Source organism: Acomys russatus, chromosome 8 (genome assembly GCF_903995435.1).
Source record: "Acomys russatus chromosome 8, mAcoRus1.1, whole genome shotgun sequence".
NCBI lineage: Eukaryota > Metazoa > Chordata > Mammalia > Rodentia > Muridae > Acomys > Acomys russatus.
Genome location: NC_067144.1, coordinates 62,435,017 through 62,455,718, shown reverse-complemented (window position 1 = coordinate 62,455,718; position 20,702 = coordinate 62,435,017). Strand labels below are relative to the sequence as shown.

The 20,702-nt window shown below is 34.5% G+C and overlaps 1 pseudogene; it reads left to right on the top strand.

Annotated features, from left to right (window-relative positions):
• Window positions 1-2,138: 2,138 nt before the first annotated feature.
• On the top strand, window positions 2,139-19,717 carry LOC127193021 (eukaryotic translation initiation factor 4 gamma 2-like; annotated as a pseudogene).
• The last annotated feature ends 985 nt before the right edge of the window (window positions 19,718-20,702 follow it).

The following is a 20,702-nucleotide window of genomic DNA, read 5'->3' as shown; positions in this document are numbered from 1 at the left end:
CTCAAAGTAGTTTTTCTTTTTCCTTTCCTATGATTAAGGATGTAGAACAATTTTAAAGTATTTCTGAACTATTTTAAGTTTTCTCTTCAGAAAATTCTGTTTAGACCTGTACCTCATTATTTAATTGGGTCATTTGATTTGTTTATATATAATTTTTGAATTCTTTGTGTATTTTAGCTATTAGCTCTTTATCAGTTGTATAGTTGGAAAAAGGAAAGAAAAAACTTCTCATGCTATAGGCTGGCTGGTGCTCTGTCCACAGTAGGATGTCCTTGGCTGTGCAGAAGCTTTTCAGTTTTACCAACTCTAATTTATAATGTGTTGATCTTGGAGTCACTGCAAACAATGTTCTGTTTAGAAAATCTCTTCCTTTGTCCATCAGTTCTAGGACATTCCCTAATCTCTCCATTGTCAGGTTCTAAGTATTTGGGTTTATGTTGAGATCTTTTGTGCATTTAGGGTTGACCTTTGTTCAGGGTTATAAGTATGGATCTGTTTGGATTTTCCTAAATGCAGCTATATATTTTATAAGCAGCATTTGTTGATATGGCTATCTTTTTCCAGTATGTATTTCTGGCTTCACTCTTAAAAATAAGGTGGCCATAAGTGTGTGAATTTTATATCTGGTTCTTCAATTCTATTTGAGTGATCAACCTGTCTTTTTGTCAATACCATGCTGTTTTTATAGCCATAGCTCTATAGTAAAATTTTAAGTCAGGGATGGTGATATCTCGGGCTGTTCACTTATCATTGAGTATTGTTTTAGCTATTCAGGCTCGGTGTGTGTGTGTGTGTGTGTGTGTGTGTGTGTGTGTGTGTGTGTGTGTGTGTGTGTGTTTGTGAGAGAGAGGGAGGGAGGAAGAGAGATATGAAAATTGTTCTTTAACAATTGCAGATTACAAAGAATCTGTAGATTGCTTTGGGGAAGATGGACATTTATACTATATTAACCTTTTATTTCTAACTTATTATAATTTTTTCTATTCCTTTTTCTTTATTGGGATTTATAATTGGGAATGTAATCATTTACTATATTTAAACTTTGATCTTACTAATATTAATCACAAAAATTAACCTTTAAGTTAATTGATATAACAGTGGCATAAATGTCATGAGAGTAACCACTAACTTTCTACCCAGATTTAAGATATGTTGTAAAAGTTGAAACTTTAAAAAGAACTTCTTAGTATTAGTACTAGGCCCTGGGGAAAGCTTAGTACTATTACTCTGTTAAATGTACACAGCACTAATTCCTAACAGCTTATCATATTACAGGTAGATTGTGCCATCTCTCACCCTCATCAGAAGAGCTTTTTTTCATAATAACTTGTAGACATAAGGTTACCATGTAGTTTACATTCTGATTTCCTGTCTAAATGTTGTGGAAACTCTGCTCTCCAAATGTTTCCATGTTATATTAATAAAGCAGTTTACAGCCAATTGATGAGCGGGGGACTTCCTGCCAGGCAGGAGAGGATGTGTCATAAAGGAAGTAGTGGATTCAGCCACACAAGCTGGTTCAAAAAGATCAGGCAAAGCAGCTGGAGCCAAGGAAAGCAACAAAGTGTAAGTATTGCTGGCATGTTTCCTGGGAGTAAGACAAAATAGCGTAGAGAGTGAAGAACAGACTTAAACGGCTCAAATTGTGTTGTGAAGTCTTGTATTATAAAAGACTCTCCATTATATATGTGATAGGCAGGTTAACAAATAAGCTAAAAGATACAAACACTGTTTTAGAAAAATAATATCAACAGTAACATTGATTAATATAGAGACCCACAACTGCTTCTGGTAGAGAAAACAATACATGGAATAATTTCCAAGCATGAATGGGAATTCTATAACACCCACCTCTTTCTAAGGTTCAGATACCACCGTGGAGGAGGCAGGAAAACATTCTGAGACCCTGAGTTGACGCTTGACCAAAAGGAAACCATATTTTATGGACAGGGCAGGACAATTGAACAAAGAAACCCAAAGGGATTATGACAATATGTAAAAGATTTGTGCAAGCTCGAGTCAGACAAAATATCAACATACACAGTGGAAGTGGGATAGAATCAGTTAATTTTCTTTAACTGTAGGCAGGTTTACCTGATCCAAAGAATACAATACATTTTTTAAAATGAAAGGAAATCATGGACTGTACTCGAGGGCTTAAAACGGTACAGAAGTTGCATATAATAGGCAAGGTATGGACCTAGAAGGGATAAATACGATCAAATTTGGTTGTTTGTCATTCTGAAAGAACTAAAGAAGAGAATAGAAGAAAAACAGACAAGTACAAGGTATTTTAAAGATACAACTAATAAGTAACTGTATTTCTGTGATTCAAGAATGAAGACAAAGAGAACAATATATTTTTAAAGTCAGTTTGGTTTGTAATCATACACATGTATGATATAGCTTCACACATACTGGGAGGAGAGTAGGTACTCAAAGTTATATAGATAGCATTCTAGTTGGTTTTGGATTGATAAACAAAAGCAATTTTATAAGACAGTATCATAATTAATAAAATGTATATACGTGCATCCTGAATTTGAGTATTGAAATGGGAGAAAAGATAATCAACAAATTATCCACTGTGCAATTAGCAATATTGCATAGCTTTTGGTTTCTCAATGTCACAGTGTAAATAAAAGAAAACATAAGTACTTTATATTTTGCTCCACCTTCATATTACTTTCTACAGGGTTAATCAAATATTCTAAATAATTTTTATTATTTTTCCTTGAATGCACTGTATTGCCTATATTTAATAATGTCAAGACATTTCACTGTAGGGCTTACATTTGATATTCCCATACAATAGACAACTCCTAAGGCAACATATAATTTCAGTACATTAGGTTAATGGATCACAGCTGTTGTGAGCAGTGAGCATGTCATGATTGATAATGAATTTGGTAAAACATGCAATATAAAATGAAAATGACTTTATATATAGCTAATATAAATGGTTGTTTTTACTTCCAAAAAATATAGTTTTTAAAACTTTTCTATGTATTCCATATCAATTATTGAAGGCCAATCACACTCTAAGAATATTAACTTCAATAGATATGAATAGTTTCACTTTGAAATATTTTTGAAGGTAACAGGAATAATACAACTGTGTTAGAAGTCATATTTAATCAATGTTTTAATTATCTTATTTTCAATCTCTATGTTTAAAAATGCATTATGAGGAGTAGTTTTTTCTTACTTGTTGTGCCATTTCTCATTATTGATTTTGCTTCCCAATGAAATGTCATACTCTCAAACTTTTGAAATACTCCTATAAGGTTGATTTGCTGACTAGAAGAATAAAATCTGCTTCCTAGCAAGACAAGCCAGGGTTTATTACCTTAAGTTCTGAGAGTAGTAATTGAATACTTTCTTATTATTTGAGAAATCACACTATTTTTATGAATGCATTTTTAAAGTATTGTTCACATAATGTACCTGATTACCTGACATGTAAAATGGGCTCTCCCACTTTTGTTAAAGAATTATGTAGAAGTAAAAACATAACAAACAAACAAACAAACCTAAGCTAAATATAAAGCATTCCATGTAGTTCCACTGAGAATTTTAGATACCTATATTAAAGATTTTCTTTTGCAAAGGGGATAGCTCAGTAGGTGCCTACACCTGTGCATCACATACACACACACACACACACACACATACACACACACACACACAAACACACACACATACACACACATTATAATTCCATAAAAACACTGAGGTACTAGAGTGAGCTGTTTCTGTTTGCTTGTTTGCTTTGTTTTATATATAAGGTGAGGGACCTCCCTGGCCCCCACAAACCCACCCCAGCACACCAAGTAGCATCAGGACTGAGCTCCTCCTTGGTCACTGAGGCTGACATTTTAAAATGTAGCTTTTGCAGGTTTGCCTACTGTGGATGAAGACTTCCAGATGCAATTGATTTGCTGACAGTGACGCAAACTGTTCTGGAGTGAGATAGAATCTCCACTTAAAACTAGGAATGGCAGTTTATACTTCTTCAATTTTACAAGTATAGTATTAAAATCAAAAACTCTAAATATTACTGACATTTGTAAAATATAGTTTCTTTTATTGATTCCTGTAAGTTTCACATCACGCGCCACCATCCCACTCATCTACGCATCCCTTTGTATCAGTTTCTGCCCATGCAACCTCCAATCAAAAAAAATTAAAAATAAGTAATGCAAAACAAAGCATAGAAAACAACTCCTTATGGAAGCTGTAGTGTATCATAGTGGATCACACAGGATAATCTTTTATCCACATATTTTTACTTGCAAATGTTCACTGCAATGAGTCATTAGTCTGTCTTGGGCTTCTGGCTTCTGCTCAACCATCAATACTAAAACCTCACTATGACTCCTCTTGGTTATCCTGTTGTTGCCTTGTGTCATGAAGATCTTGCAGCTTTGGATCATCAGGACAGGCTCTTTCATATGTTCCTGCGGTTCATAGATGGGGTATGTTTGAGGTGGGCCAACTCAAAGCTCTAGATCTGGGCCTGGGTTTGTAGTTTAGTAGGTCAGCCTGCCAACTACCCTGTACTCAGAACAACAGGATGAGCTCCCAGGGCTTGCCCCAACTAGACGACCCAAAGCCACAGCTGGCAAGGGCCAGGATCAAATATCTTGGGTTCATGATCTCAGGGTGATTAAATGCAACAGAATCACCTCCCCTGTACTGCCCATCTAGGTGTGGAGCCCACTTTGCCAAATGCTGCAGCAGGCCAAGGGCTGCACAAGCTCTCCTGTTTCACCTTTAGGGCTGTCTTGCCTGTACCTTCCCTATGAGGGCCAGCCCCACTGTATTGTCCAGGAAAGGGTCATGAGGCCTGCCCTCCCCAGTGCTGCAACTGGTTATTGGAGAGATCAGCTCTCCTGTTCTCATGTTCTTGGGGGACAGCTCTTCTAACTGTCACAAGGGGCAAAAATGGGGGGAGGGCATCTTGTCCAATCCACATCACTCCAGAATAATGGCCATCTCTCCCGGGGCTCACACTAGCTAACTCACCCATGCCTCCTCCACTGTGCTGCCTGGGTGAGGTACAGGGTCCCATCTTCTGAATTCTGTAGCCAGTGAGGGGATACAGCTATTGGACAGTCTGCACAGTTCTTGAACATCTGCAAGGTCCCAGGTGACTGCCCAGACGAGGAGCATTGGCATGGTCTTTAGTGGTAATATGAGCCTAAACCTTTGACACAGGTGCAAATTGCATGGCCAGGTACCCAGAGATGACTGTCAGTGGTAAAAAATAAAAACAGGTTAGACTTTCACCATGGCCTCAGGTAGCAGGACTGGATAATACTCACAACAAGGTGTTCCTACTTATCCTCCCATCTCCAGTTCCTTCTCTTTGTATAATGCTCAAACTCTTGAGTTTCTCTTATTCTTCCATCTGTCCACCACAAAATTGCACATTGTAGGGGCCGGCTGATCTCTCGACGTGTTGTGGCTACAGGCTGGCCTCTAGGTGTCTTCCACCTGCCTGAGCTGCATAGCATCTACTGTTGATATTTTTATCAGTAGAAAATTTTCCATTTTTAAACAGGATATTTTCGGAAAGTTAATAACTATCACACTGAGCTGTAAAATTCCTTTCCTGATAAGATATGAAAATCTTTTTGATATTATATAATACAGTGTGTCAAGTTAAAATGGAAAATGTGAAAAAATGAAAAATTATGCCTTCTGAATGATAAAGGAATAATGTTATAAAGACAAGCATGGGTTATAATACATTTGGAACACAATATAGGCTAACAGAGTTCAATGGGATAATATGAAATGAACACTGATAATGTTTCAAAATGAAAAATATAACTAAAGTAAAGAGTCATCTCTAGTAGAAATTTATTTAGAATGTGTTATATTATCTAGAAAAAATACCCTGAAGTGGATAAAAAATATATAAATTATCCACTGCTTTTCCATAATGAACCTAAGACAATATTGCCTCCATTGAAGCATAAGTTAGTGAGAGATATTAAGAACAACTACAGCTTATAGCATAGCTGTTATACATTAAAACAAGCATTGCAGGGAAATAACATGCATAAAGCAGTAACACTTCCTGGTTTTATACAGCATACTTTTAACAAAATTAAGTCAGGAATTAATTTATTTACTTTTTTGAGACAGTCTCATTTCATAGGCCAGGATAGTCTGTTTTATTAATGTAGTAAATAACAATTTGTATATTAAACAAATTATTGTAGTTCTTAGCAATTTAATAATCAATTTTACTTCTCACATTTTTTAACATATGCACCTTCTTCCTATAATGCCTCATATGACCATGCTTATAATGGTTTATTGCTGTGTCCAGAAATCACAGCAGATAAGTAAATATGAGACTATCAATCTCTCTTCCAAATGAATCTAGAGCTGGTCTTATATATAAGAACATTGTAAGATTCTATTATTAGAATTTCATAATTTTATTTCATTTCTGAGAACTTCAGGCATGAGTGTTGCATCTACCCTGATCATGCCCTTATTTTTACTTCTCCAACTTCTGTTCACTTTGGTTGAACTTATGGTGTCTTCTTTAATAATTATTGCTACTCAAATATACATACATGTATAAGGATATTCATAAGAACACAGGTATACCTAACTTACTGAATCATTTTAATAGATTACACAGTCTTGTAACTCTAAGAATGTCTTCATTTGTCTCAATTTTTGTTATTCAAAAAAACTGGAAGAGTAAAAAAATTGCCTGTGTTTCCTGTTGCACTAATTACTATCATTTTCTATGGAAAATGTAGACATGGGATTGCTTTCATGGGATATATTTGTACTAAACTTTATCAAGCACTAGTAAATTGTTTACCAACTGGTTATGCAGATTCATATTTTATCACTAAAATCAAGGTGATTGTTTTCAAGACTTGAAGAAAGTTTTATGCACAAACAGTTTACAGTGGTCAATAAACACATAGATGTCTTATTGGGAGTTGGTGATCCTTGAGTATGCATTTCTATGGTAAATAATGACTGCTAATTCATTTTGAACAGTTATTTTTTTATCAAATATATTTCATAACTGATTTAAAGTATCTTCATTTTAAAATCAATTTAAATAAAACAAATAATTTCAAAATAAGTTTACTTAAATATTAACAGGTAAATTTCCATATTACATATATAGCATTCTTTATCATTTATATTAAATTATATTTATCTTTGTAATGTTTTTACATCATTTAATTAGTTAATTAATTAAATACTTTTGTTATTCTGTGACAGGGTTTCTCTGCATTGCCTTCTCTGTCCTAGACTCTCTTTGTATACCAGGATGACCTAGAACCCACAGTGATCCACCTGCCTCTGCCTCCCAAGTGCTGGATTAAAGGCATGCACCACCACACCAGCTCAATATCATTTTATCATTTATTTGACTTTTAGTGATTTTTATATATGTTAAAGAAGTTCTTTGTCATATTTAGATTTCATGTTTATGTCTAGTATTTATTTCCATGAACTATTAAAAGTTTCATACAGCACACATATACAGTAAAGATGTCCATTTTCAACATTTTACAGGCCCAGGTTTATAAGCTATTAGTAAAGAAATGACTGTTGTATAACAATCATGAAGATGTAATTGAAGTCCTGTGTTAACTGATTGTTAAGATTAGGAACGTGTGTTGGTGAAATACCCATGGAAACCCATTAGTGGTTTTAAGATTCCTTTAGGCTGACAACAGGAAGGAGGCAGAAACAGCAATATTTATAGTGATGAAAGGGTATAATGGAGTGTGATTTTTCTTTGCTTACTTTATTTTCAGTGTTTTAAAAATTATTTGAAAATTTATTAGTATACTTCATTCACATCATTCTTATCCTGCCTTCTTCCTCCAATATCTTCTCTCCATGACTCCCTCTCAAAACTGTGGTCACTACTTTTTATTTATTTATTGTCTCATAAATATATCCTGACTGCTGTTTCTCCTCCTCAACTCCTCTCAGTTGCCCATCCACCTCCACTCTTCTGCAGATTCACTCCTCCTCCATTTACCTTCAAAAAGGAGCAAGCCTCCCTGGGATATCAACAGAACATGGCATAACATGATACAATAAGAATAGGCATCAACAAACTCTCATATCAAGGCTGGAAGAGGCAACACAGTTGGAGGAAAGGGGTTCCAAAATCAGGCAAAATAGTCAGGCACACCTTCACTCCCATTATTAGGAAACTCACAAGAACACAAAGCTATACTACCTTAACACACACAAATATAATAATAATAATAATAATAATAATAATAATAATAATAATAATAATAATAATAATAATAATAATAATTTTAAGTATACTTATTCACTCTTTCAGTGTTCACTGTTGTATTTAGTACTTAACTTAGAGAGTGTTGCTAAAGTAGATTAAGGACATCAGTGTCAACTGTTGTTGTCATTGTGCAAGATTTTTTAGGCAATGAATAGTCTTTATCATAAAAACCAGATATATCACCAGGAAATGAGAGTTGTTACTGCTGACAGGAAGAGCTTATGAGTATGGAGAAGGAACTCAAATACACTGACCTGAAATGTTTTTCTTCAGCCTCCAGAGTAAAGCAGGCAATTGGACATAACTAAGCAAGCACACTTGTGAGAATCTAATGAGAGAACTCATCAAAGCTCACCAATTTCTTTTTTATATAACTGCCAAATAATAAAACATGTTTTTAATAAATATCAACAGGTTAACTAGAATGAAATATCCAGGAGTCAGGTTTTCTTTGTCCAGAGCTGTTCCCAGTGCTCAGAACACTACATTTACATCCATCCACTCTGTCTCCCTCATCATTAATTTTATTTGTCTTATATAATATTATTTTAATTTCAGAACTATGTAGAAATTTAAAAGGAAGATATGACATTGAAATACTCTTTCTGAGTATAACTTTCACAGGATAATAAGGCTTCTGAAAGTGTCTACACAGCTGTGCTTTAAAAACACTTTCCAGTATTTGTACAACTACTCTTTTGTACCCCAAATCATTGCCCGTTATTCCTTTTTCAATATAGAGTAGATCCTGAGATTGTTAATTTATAATAATTCTCCTTTAACATTAGGGGTACTATGTTAGATTTAATAGCTAGGACATGGTAGGTGAAGCTATCACATGAATATTCACTGCCTTGTTACAAATATATATCAGTGAAATGTATGTGCATGGAATTTCTTAAAAACTTCATATAAATAATACTATCTATGTATCCAATGGGTAAGTTCAATGAAATAAAGTATGGCTATTATAATGAAATATATGTATATATTGAAAAATATATTTACAACTTATAATTAATAAGAATTAAAGTTGTTTTTGTAGAAAGAATCTGGCCTATGACTTTCCAATTAGTTTACATGCTCAATGTTTGTGAAACAAACTCACTCTGTGAGTTCAATTTAGACATGCTTTAATAAATGTCCTATTATTTATTCAGTCTTTTGTATTATTGAATAATCTTATAAACAGAGAGAGAATCATATAAGCTTAATTGATTAAATGTTCACTCAAATTTATGAGTTTGATTAGGCAGTGAGCAGTTTGCATACAAATCATCTCACACAGCTTACGTTCATTTAAAGCATCTCTGTAAATATTGCAAATGAATATCGGCATATCAATATTGCAGCATTTTGCCAGCACATTATCTGATAGCAAAAGAAATAAGCAAAGAAGTTTAAAATGAAGAGAGGGCGTAATTTCATGAATCAGATTTCTCAGTCTCCATCAGTTGAGATTAATCTTTGACCAATGCTTAATGTAATATAGTCGGAGAGAGGAGTGGAAAGGCTAGACATACCATGACCACTGTGTATTGCTATAGTCAATCATGTTTTTTATATGCCCCTAACAAGCCAAATTCAACAATAGCTATATTCAGAAATTGACTGTTTCGTGAGTAAATAATCAAATCCAGTGCTCCAACACCAATATTATAATCAGTGGACAAGAAAGAAAAAACTATCTTGTTCTCAAAGTAATAATTTTCTTTATACAAGTACTTCATCTTAATGAGACTGTTTTCTTCAAGTGCACTACAGAGGTGTCAGTAAGGAGGCTACCTCTGCACAATACCTATTACTTCTACTCTTGTCTTTGCCTTGAACATTTCTTTCTTTTCTGTTGGTTATATCACATTTGAAAAAATATTTCATATTCATTCCCTGAGAGTTTCATGGAACACATTTTAAACATTTTCACCCGCTCTGCCAATTTTTCCCTAATTCATAAAAACTGACAGATAGAACAATGGATCAAAATAAAGAAGAGATATATATCCACATATCTATAGACGCCAGATTTTTTTTATAAATAAGTCAAAATTATACAGTGTAAAATAGTAAGGATTTTCACAAATAGTGCTGGTCTAACTGGATGTTGGGGTGTAGAAGAAGGTAAATAACTCATATCTATCACCCTTCACAAATCTCAAGAACAAGTGGATCAGACCTAAACATGAAATCAGAAACACTGAATGTGAAAGAGGAGAATATGAAGAGTAGTAGCGAGCACACTGGGCTGTTTGTGGTGCACATGAGATTAAGAGGAACCAATAGGGAAGGGGATGGAGGTAAAGAACACTGGCAGAGACAATTGGAACGTTGGGGCATTTTGGAGGCTAGGTAGAAACCTAGGGCCATGAAAACTCCAAGGAATCTATGAGGGTGTCCCTAGCTAAAATGAACAGTCATAGGGGAGGGGAATAATGGGAAAATGGGGGGGGGAATGGGAGGATACAAGGGATGGGATAAACATTGAGATGTAACAAGAATAAATTAATAAAAAAAATGCAAAAAAAATGACTAATAATGGGCTACAGAAAGTCTGAACTGGTCATTGCCTCTAACCAGGCAAGGCTTCCAGAGGAGGGGCTGGGACAGCAACCCAATCAAAAAACCTTCCACCTAAAATGTTCCCTACTTACAAGATGTGGTGAGGTAAAGGGGCCACAGACACTGTGGAAAGGGCCAACGAATGACTGTTCCCACTTGAGACTCATGACATGAGAGAGATCCCATCCCTGACCAGAGGTTCAATAGCCCAAAAACCTCAGGTAGAACCAACATGCCTAGCAAATAAAAATAGAAAAAGAAAAGATCCTTAATGATATTTTGCTCTACTCTTAGATAGGACCCTAGCATAATCATCATCAGACTTCACCCAGCAACTGATGAAAACTGCTGAGACCCATAGCTTAACGTTGGGTAGAGTTTGGTGAATCCTGCAAAAGAAAGGAAGGAGGGATTTTTAGATCTAGATGGGTCAAGGGCACCACAAGAAAACTCGTGAAACCAAATAACCGGGACTCACAATGTCTCACAGAGGCTGAACGGACAATCAGGGAGCCTTCCTGGGTCTGACCTACGCACTCTGCATATATGTTATGGTTGTGTATCTTGATCTTCTTGTGGGTCTAGAACAGTGGGAGCAGGGGCTGTATCTGACTCTCTTGCCTGATTCTGAGAGCCTTTTTCTCCTCCCGGGTTACCTCATCTAGCCCTAATATGAGGGGAAGTGTATAGTTTTGCTGCAATTTGGCAAGCCATGTTTGATTGATATCCCTCGGAGGCCTGCCCTTTTCCAAAGGGAAACAGAGCTGGTGGGGTGACAGAGGAGACTTGCAGGGGAAGAGGGAGGGAAAGAAAACTGTAGTTGGGATGTAATAATATGAGAGTAAATTTTTTAACATTAAAAATAAACAAACACTAAAAACAAAAAGAAAAAAATGCTCATGTCATTTTGAACCATCATTCTGTTTCCATAATAGAGACACAAAAATTTAAAAACTTTGAAAGCATATAAATTGCTTTTAAATTATAATTTGAAATAAATAATTAATGATCTCTTGCAATAAATCATAAAAGTCAAATTTATTTCTTACTTTATTATATTAACCCAACAATATCTAGAGTTTCCATGCTTAACTAATTAAAGACATAGTACTAGTTCAGGTGACAGTCTGTGTTATTTAGCAAGCTCCCGGTTGATAAATAATAAGATTGTTTTTGGTCTACTCTTTACCAATTAGTGCTTCTCAGTGAAGTATGGATGTTGTTGCTTTTTATTTGGAGAATAATTTCTTTTTCTTGTTTTTTTTTTTTTCTAGAAAGGGTTTCTCTATGTAACCTTGCCTGTACTGGACTTGCTTTGTAGACTAGGCTGGCTTCAAAGTCATATGATCTACCTGCCTCTGCCTCCATGAGTGCTGGGACTAAAGAGGTATGCACTAAATTTGGCTGAGAATAGTTTCTTAGAAGCTAGATTTCAGGATCAAAGAGTGAAAAATAGGTAAAAGTTTTCTAGGTATAAGCAGTTTCCTAACATGCTCCCCAACAAAGAGAGAACACGTGTTGCCTCCACAGCATCAGAAGTGGAATAGGTTTGCCATCCCTTGGGGTTTCGATGGCAGTAGCTGAGAAATGGTAATATTTTGTTTAAAAAACAAGACTCTCATTAAATTAATACTTACATTAAATTACTCTGTGAATAAATATGATTGTCTTAAAGTTATATATTTAATTTTTTGTGGCTGTGGATTTTAATCTCTGCTTTCCTTTTTTTTTTTTAAAAGAATGACATCAAACTACAGGTTGTTTATTGTTTACATGTCTGACTATGAAGACGTTTTTATGTGCAGACAGGCATACTTACTAAACACACTGAATGTTTCTTGTTTAAAATTAGAAGGAAGTCACAATTGCAATGGCCACTACCAAGGAACAGTGTTTTGCTCTAAGGCCCAGGAGTCTCTAAATCCAAGCCACACTCATCATGTATTCCTGTATCCCTATAAAATCCCTCTGTGAACAAAATGAAAGTTACTGTTCTTATCAGACCTTTGAAAACAGTTTTTAATGATTCATCTCTAAATAAACCTTTGATAGTTCAAAAAATGAAAACTTTCACTCTGAGTGTTGCCTTTAAACACTTTTGAATTCCATTTAAATTTTACAGCATAATTTAGAGTAGTAATTTTCTCCCTTAAACGTGATTGGGCTATAGGTACAATGTTATTTTATTTTCAGTAGATAATTTCAACTCTTATAGGCAAGAAATGTATTTCCTTAATGCTACAGATCTTGAATGTTTTCTAACACCTAGTGTATCTGGTGGCATTGTGTCTATACTATGTACCAGGCACACAAAGCCTTGCACAGCATGGTTGTAAAATATTAACTTACTGCTTTCAATAGGTCTGTGTTGCCTTCCTTTGGGTCTACTATAAGTCAAAATGTGCTGAGAACATAAAGGTGTGTTTTCTGTTCCTGGGTGTTTGTTCACCTTCTCCATTATAAGAGAGACTATTATTTTCAAAATATTTTATAGGCTCTCCTTGGGGAAGAGTTTAGCACACATCTACTGTATTATCAAAACTTAATGCTGGGAAGTGAAATCACAAATTCCATGGTAGCATTATTCTTATCTTAAAGGATCACAGTTAATATATTTTCTGTTTTCCCTTACTGTTGTATATATCCTATAATTGTTTACTGTGAGTCAGCCTTTTTATGTATGCCATTTTTCTTTTAGTCAAATTTTTAAGATTGGTATGAATAATATTATGAAGTGACAAGTGAGACTGTAAACAGTAGAGGGACTTGCTCGTTGTCAAAGAGTGTTGTGCTGCTGATGAAGAACTGTAACAGGCTGGACGTCAGTGATAAACAGAAATGCTTTACTGTAACAGAGACAATGGGACCATTCAGTTGTCATCATAAATATATCATAAATAATAAATCATAAAAAATTTTACTTTCATTTGATTATTGTGATACCTGGGAAGTAAAATTAGAAAGTGTGTGTGTGTGTGTGTGTGTGTGTGTGTGTGTGTGTGTGTGTGTGTGTGTGTGTGTGTGTAAACATAAAAGAGGGAGAGGGAGAGAGACAGACATTTTATTAAGCTTTGTGGTATAGTTGGAATGGTTGAAGCCATCAGAAAACAAAAAACGTCAATATTTCCATGAAAAATCATTCAAACATTAAAGAAGAAAGACTGAGAATTCATATTTTGTGTTAGAATCCTTCTGCCCACACTAAGTTCGTTTTGTTTTCTTCACTGGCTCAATTGCTAGCTCTAAAACCCTACTCAATAGTAGTAGTGCGCTGATTATATTATTAAGTTTATATTTCTGTTATTTATTATATATATGTAGTATGAATAGATAAGATAGAAATATATATTGTGCAGATATATAAATGATACAGGTATATATTTGCTTAAAAGAAAATCCGATATAACATTAACAACATTCATATGAGCAGTGGGTGATGGAAATATCTTAATACTCCTTTGACTTGACCAATCTTGGTATTGAATTCCACAAAGATATTATGAATGTAGGAAGGCTTATATTTGATTCAATATATTTCAATAATAGAAAAGTAGCTTAATAGTTTGGTGATTTATTATCTCCTGGCAATATAATAGATGTCTGTCTAACACAATCATGATTACAACTCTTTTGTTAAAACTCTTTATTGTCTTCCAAGATTATTCAGAGTACCATACAAAATCAGTTTTGCTAAGATACTTGTGTTATAAGTCCGTCACTAAATATATTTCAGACAGTCATGGGAGGAATAAAACATATTTAGTGTGGCCTACTGTAGGGACCATGGGATATTGGCAGCATATAAAAACAGAAAATTATTTATTTTTCTTCTGGAGACCAAGAAGACTAACAAAGCACTTAGAAAATTTCAGGATACATGCAGGTCATATCATTTTCATGCATTTTTGTGTTCTCTCATGGTGGAATGAGAAGTCTGTTTGTTCTGCTTCCATCGGGGCTTTAACTCAAATTCTGAAAACCGACACTTCAAGTGTACCAACCTCCAAATGCCGACACTTCAATGTTCAGATATATAAGATGTAAGTGTGTGGAGGCACACCCTTAGGATTTGACCATGAATTAAACTAAAATACAAAGTTAGCTCAATTCTAATGCATAGAGTTTAGAATAATGTGGGAAAGTAAAAGAAAGAGACAAAGCCAGAGCATGAGGGAAATGTGTATTCTTTGCAGCATTTATTCAGTTCATTATAAATTTTCTGACTTAGTTTGTGTAAGACCTACTCTCTTTATGTACCCGTGTGACAACTCCTGCAACTTATCTCTCACTGTCTACTCTGATACAAATAACTCATTACTCATTACTCATCAACAAATGCACCAATTACACCGTTTCTAGCAGGCTTTCAGAGGTGCTGGATTCACTCATCTTTTGATCCAAGAACTTTTTTGTAATTGAAGTACATACTAAATTATTATAAACTATGGTTATTAATATTTGTTGTAATACCTGCAGATCTTTGTCTATTTAGTGTGTACAACCACTAATTTACTCAAAATTATGTAAATGTTTCTATATCATGACCATAAAAGAGATAACAAGCATGAAATAACACAGTGCTTTCATATGCCTAGTTTATTTTTTGTCTTTTAACATCTTTTAATCTTATGAGTTACCCATCAATATTTACTCTTGAAACTAACTTCTAATTAGAAAACATATTGTTAGCTCTTAGTATCATGTTTTACATAGAAACTCTAGAACCTATTTATCTAGCATAAAGAAGATGGTATGAAAAACCATCTGGAATGAAGTAACAGGTACATTTTTTATCCACAAAACCCTATTTAAACCACTCCAAAATATTCTCTATCAGTGGGAAAGGGTTTGAAAATTATCTTATTGGGTAAAGTCATCCAGTATTTACTCATTTGTAACTATATTATCTCAGTAAACACCTTGTTAATTTGAGATGCTTCTGCCTTTTTAAAAATTACGTGATAATAAGGAGAAGAGGATCTGAAAGAACCTGAGAAGATTTGGGGAAGGGAAAATGGTCAATATATACATTTTATAAAAAATATTATATAAAAGAGAATGAAGCAGTAAGCATGGGAGTGCAGATGATTCTCTGAGAAACTACTACTTTTGGATATATAACCACTAATAAGAATTGTTTATCCATATGGTAGATCTATATTTAATTTTTGCAGACACCTCCAGATGGGTTTCCTAATTACTTTTCTCATACATATCAAAAATGCAAAATAGTTCTGTTTCCCCTTACATTTACCAATGCTTTTCCATTTTTCTTTTTATGAGAGCCATAATAGTAGGGATCATCTTACATCCTTGCAGTTTTGATGTATATTTCTCTTATAATTAACAATGTTGAGTATTATAAAAGTAGATCTTGTCAATGTATATGTCCTTAGTGATAAAATGTCTATTTGGGATCTTTAAAAATTATCCTTTAACTTTATTTTAATTCATGTATTTAATGAGTAACACTGATATGTCAGTATGTGGTAATATTATATTGGTTTTACTTTGTTGCAAACACAGAGGTAATCCCAATCAAACAAAAATAAGAGAGGAAGAAAGAGAAGCTGTCAATAAGAATAATTCAGTGAAGAATAGTTCATGAGGGGAAATGAAGGATGAACATGACTAAACTCTATTATAAATATGTATGAAACTGTTAATAAAAATTGTTTCTTATTCTTTTATGGTGAGTCTTAGAACATACTTCTGTATGAAAAAATAATATAGCAATTCCAGGAAAGAGACAAAGGTGTCCACTGTCTCCAACATTTAATTTAGTACTTGAAGCATTAGCTAAACAAATATGACAATTAAAGGTGAAAAGGGGATGAAAATTGGAAAAGAAGTCAAAGTACAATTATTTTAAGATAACAGGATATATATTTGATCCTAATAATTCCATACTACCAGAGTATTTTTTAAATTTATTCAGACTACATCTCAATTATTATCCCATCACTTGTATCCTCTTGTTCCTCCATCCTTCCCGCTTTCACCCTATTCCCCTCCCCTAGGTCTATGACCAATGGGGACCCAAAAAATCAATAACCTTCCTAAATACAAAGGACAAATGGACTGAGAAAGAAATTAAGGAAACATACCTTTTATAATAGCTTCAAATAGTATATTTTTAGGTAACTATAACCAAGCAAAGAATGACTTGAATGATAAAAGCTTTTAAGACATTGAATGAAACAATTAAAGAATATAACAGAAGATGGAAAAACATTCATGCCTATGGGTCAATAGGAACAATATGATAAAAATGACTAGTCTACCAAAAGCGATTACTGATTTAGTGCAATCCTCATCAAATTTAAAACACAATTCTTTGAAGAACTTTAAAAAATATTCAAAGCTTCATAGGAAACAACAAACCCCCCCAAACCTAAAACACTCTTTGAAAGAATTACCAGAAGCATCACCATTTCTACCTAAAATTGGGCTACAGCACAGAATGTTACTGGAACACGGACAGAAAATTTGATTGATGGGATAATATTGAAGACCTAAGCACAAGTCAATATACTTATGGAAAATGAATATTTGGCAACGAAGACAAAACATACAGTAGAAAAAAACAAAACATCTTCAACAAATGATGCTGGTTAAAGGGAATGGCTGAATGTCCATATCACTCCACACAAAAGCCAACTCCAAATCAATAAAATGAGACACTGAACCTGATAGAATAAAAAGTGACATATAGTCTAGAAATCATTGTTAGCACAAGCACAAATATCAACAGTTAACTGGGCTAACATGAATCAAAAAGCTTATGCATCCCAAAAGACACTGTCACTTTGACAAAGTAACAGCCTTTGCAATGGGAAAAAAATTATCAATCACACCAGATAGAGGGTTATTATCCAAAATACATAGATGACAAAAAAATCCCTAGATATTGTTAAATCAATTAACACATTTAAAAATGCCATATAGATTAGTTTTACAATAAAGCCTAAATGTTTAGGACTTAAGATGCTTTTAGGTCTAGATTAATGTTTTAAATTGATAATGGTGAGATATGATAGATATTGATTTATATTCAGAATTTTAGAAGCACCAAGATAGGAAAGATTCTTTCTTCAAAATTGCCAAATACAAATAGCCAAAACACCATGAATGTAACATTTACATAATTCCTGATTGTTTCAGGATCCTTCTTTCTGTAGGTAGTTTATTGTATATATGTGTAATAAAATAAAAGCATATGTAAAATTTTTTAAATTAAAAAAAAATGCACCCAGATCTAAAAACCATCACTGTGATAGTTATGAAAGAAAAATATTCAACATCCATAGTCATAAGGGAAATTTAAATCAAAATTACTTTGAATTGCCATCTTACACTTCTCAGAATGGTTTACCATCCATATAAAAATGGCATCTCATGCTTCTGAGGAGTCAGGGTAACACTTATCCACTGCCAGTGCGACTACATACCTGTGTTGGCACAAAGGAAATGGAGAGACAGAGCCACAAATGGACATTTCCTGTAACCAAATCAAGTTTCCAATACGAGAACGGCTTGCATCTGATTGAGTTCTTAGCCGAAAGGATTTTATGGGAAGCCCAAAGCAACCCAGCCTCCTGCCGAGAAACAGACAACAGACCTATTACTGAATTCCAGAACACAGCCACCAGGCACTCAAACACCACCTCTGGGACAGACACCTCAACTTGGTCTCAAAACTAATCCACCACTTAGGCAGGAGAAGCCTGCCGAGACTAGCAAAAAAGCCGCCACCATCGAAGGAAGAACAGCTTAAACTGACTGAAGCCATTGTGACTGAGTGTCTGAACAGTGGAAATGCAAAGGAGGATGTCAATAGCATAAGAGGAATGAGAGATCCGAAACGTTTTCTTGCTGAGATGTTAAGCAAAATGATCATCCTGTCAATTGAGAGAAGTGATGGAGAAGAAAAAAAAGCAAGCTCTTCGATCAGTTTACTCAAACAGGAAGGGATAACCACAAGTGACAACTTCATGCAGTCTTTCCTGAACGTATTGGAGCAGTGCTCCAAACTGGAGGTTGACATCCCTTTGGTGAAATCTTACTAGGCACAGTTTCCATCTCCTGCTATAATTTCAGAGTTGGTGAGCATTTCGCAACTAGCCCAACCACTGGAGAGTGGCACGCACTTCCCTCTCTTCTTGTTTTGTCTTCAACAATTAGCTAAATTATAAGACCGAGAATGGTTAACCGAACTTTTTCAATGGAGCAAGGTCAATATGCAGAAAATGCTGCTGGAAATTGATCAGAAGAAGGATCACTTGTTGGAGATTTTGGAAGGAAAGGGACTGAGTTTCTTATTCCATCTCCTTAAATTTGAGAAGGAGCTATTGAAATAAATAAAGCGTGATCCATACCCTCAAGCTATATATAAATGTATTAAAGATACCATCTCTCCCAAGCATCATGTAGAGAGAGAATTTGTGAACATCTTAATGCTAAGTTTGTTACAGTACGTTTCTAGTGAAGTAATCCCACTAAGTGATGACACACATCTTCCTCTGCTCCTTGGAAAGAACAGTTAGAGCAGGAAAAACAACTGCTGCTCTCTCTCAGGCCAATGATGCAGAAATCCCTGCATGATCATGTAGATCTACAGGTCAGTGCCCTGTACGCCCTGCAGGTGCACTGTTACAACAGCAGTTTCCAAAAAGGCATGTTACTTCAATTTTTTATTCAATTCTGTGACATGGGAATTGTTGAAAAGGAAGCTTTCTTGCCTTGGAAGGAAGACGTATCTCAAGAGTTTCCAAGTAAAGGCAAGTGAATCAATGGGTAACCTGCCTAGAAACTGCTGAAGAAGAAGAGTCAGAGGAAGGAGCTGACTGAAGAACCAAAGCCTTAAATTGTGCAAAACACACTGTTACTATGGTATAACAGCATTTTTTACCAAACCACTGTGAAAATTCATTCTGTTGTATTGTTTTGCGCACTGTCTAAAGCAGAAGTACATGAGTAAGGTTTCCTTCTTCATAATGTTTTTGTAGTATGATGTCTTAATCACAGTCTACCATCAAATACATTAAGAGTGTCCTTAACGCTCAGATAGAATTTTAGCAGCATGCAATAGTTACATCCTAAGTTCTTAAGCAGAGGCAGCCTATTGCAGGCACCTTCTTTGCTGCCAGTTACCATAGGCTGTATTGTTAGAAAACTGAATAACAACACTGAATGCTGTGGAGATGTACACTGTTCAGTAATACCTGAGTTGTTGCAATATTTCATTATCTATTTGGTTGTTACAGATGGTTGTTGACATAATAGTATATTGCCTCTATTTCTACCTCTAGTAAAGGGCGTTATGTGCTAGGTTTTAATATCTTTAATCCTGGGCAAGTGCACAAGTCATTTGAAAAGAAACATGGTTTACTTGCACAAAACTGATGAGTTTTGAGAGATCATTAATGCCTTTGAAGTAGCTTTTGTGGGTGTGAAACAAATGGTGAGAATTTTAATTGGTCCATCTTATTATAGTTGAAATTAAGTGTACTTAATTTATCAAGTCTTGTTCATGGCTTGATTTTATATCCGTGTATCAATCAATAAGCATTGTGATACTTAAAGAAATAAAATAAAATGCATATGTATAATATGCATATATACAACTATCATTAATCTCTTAAAATATTACCATGAGAAAAGTTATAGACAAAATTAAACATAACAGGATAACTATGCTATTCAAACAGAAAATAACATGTGTTTAAATGACAATAAGAATAATTTTAGATCTTATGTGTCAAACTTTCATTTGAAATATTTGCTGTTTTCTCACGAGGCTTATTAATCTCATTCATAATAGTTATGAAAATTA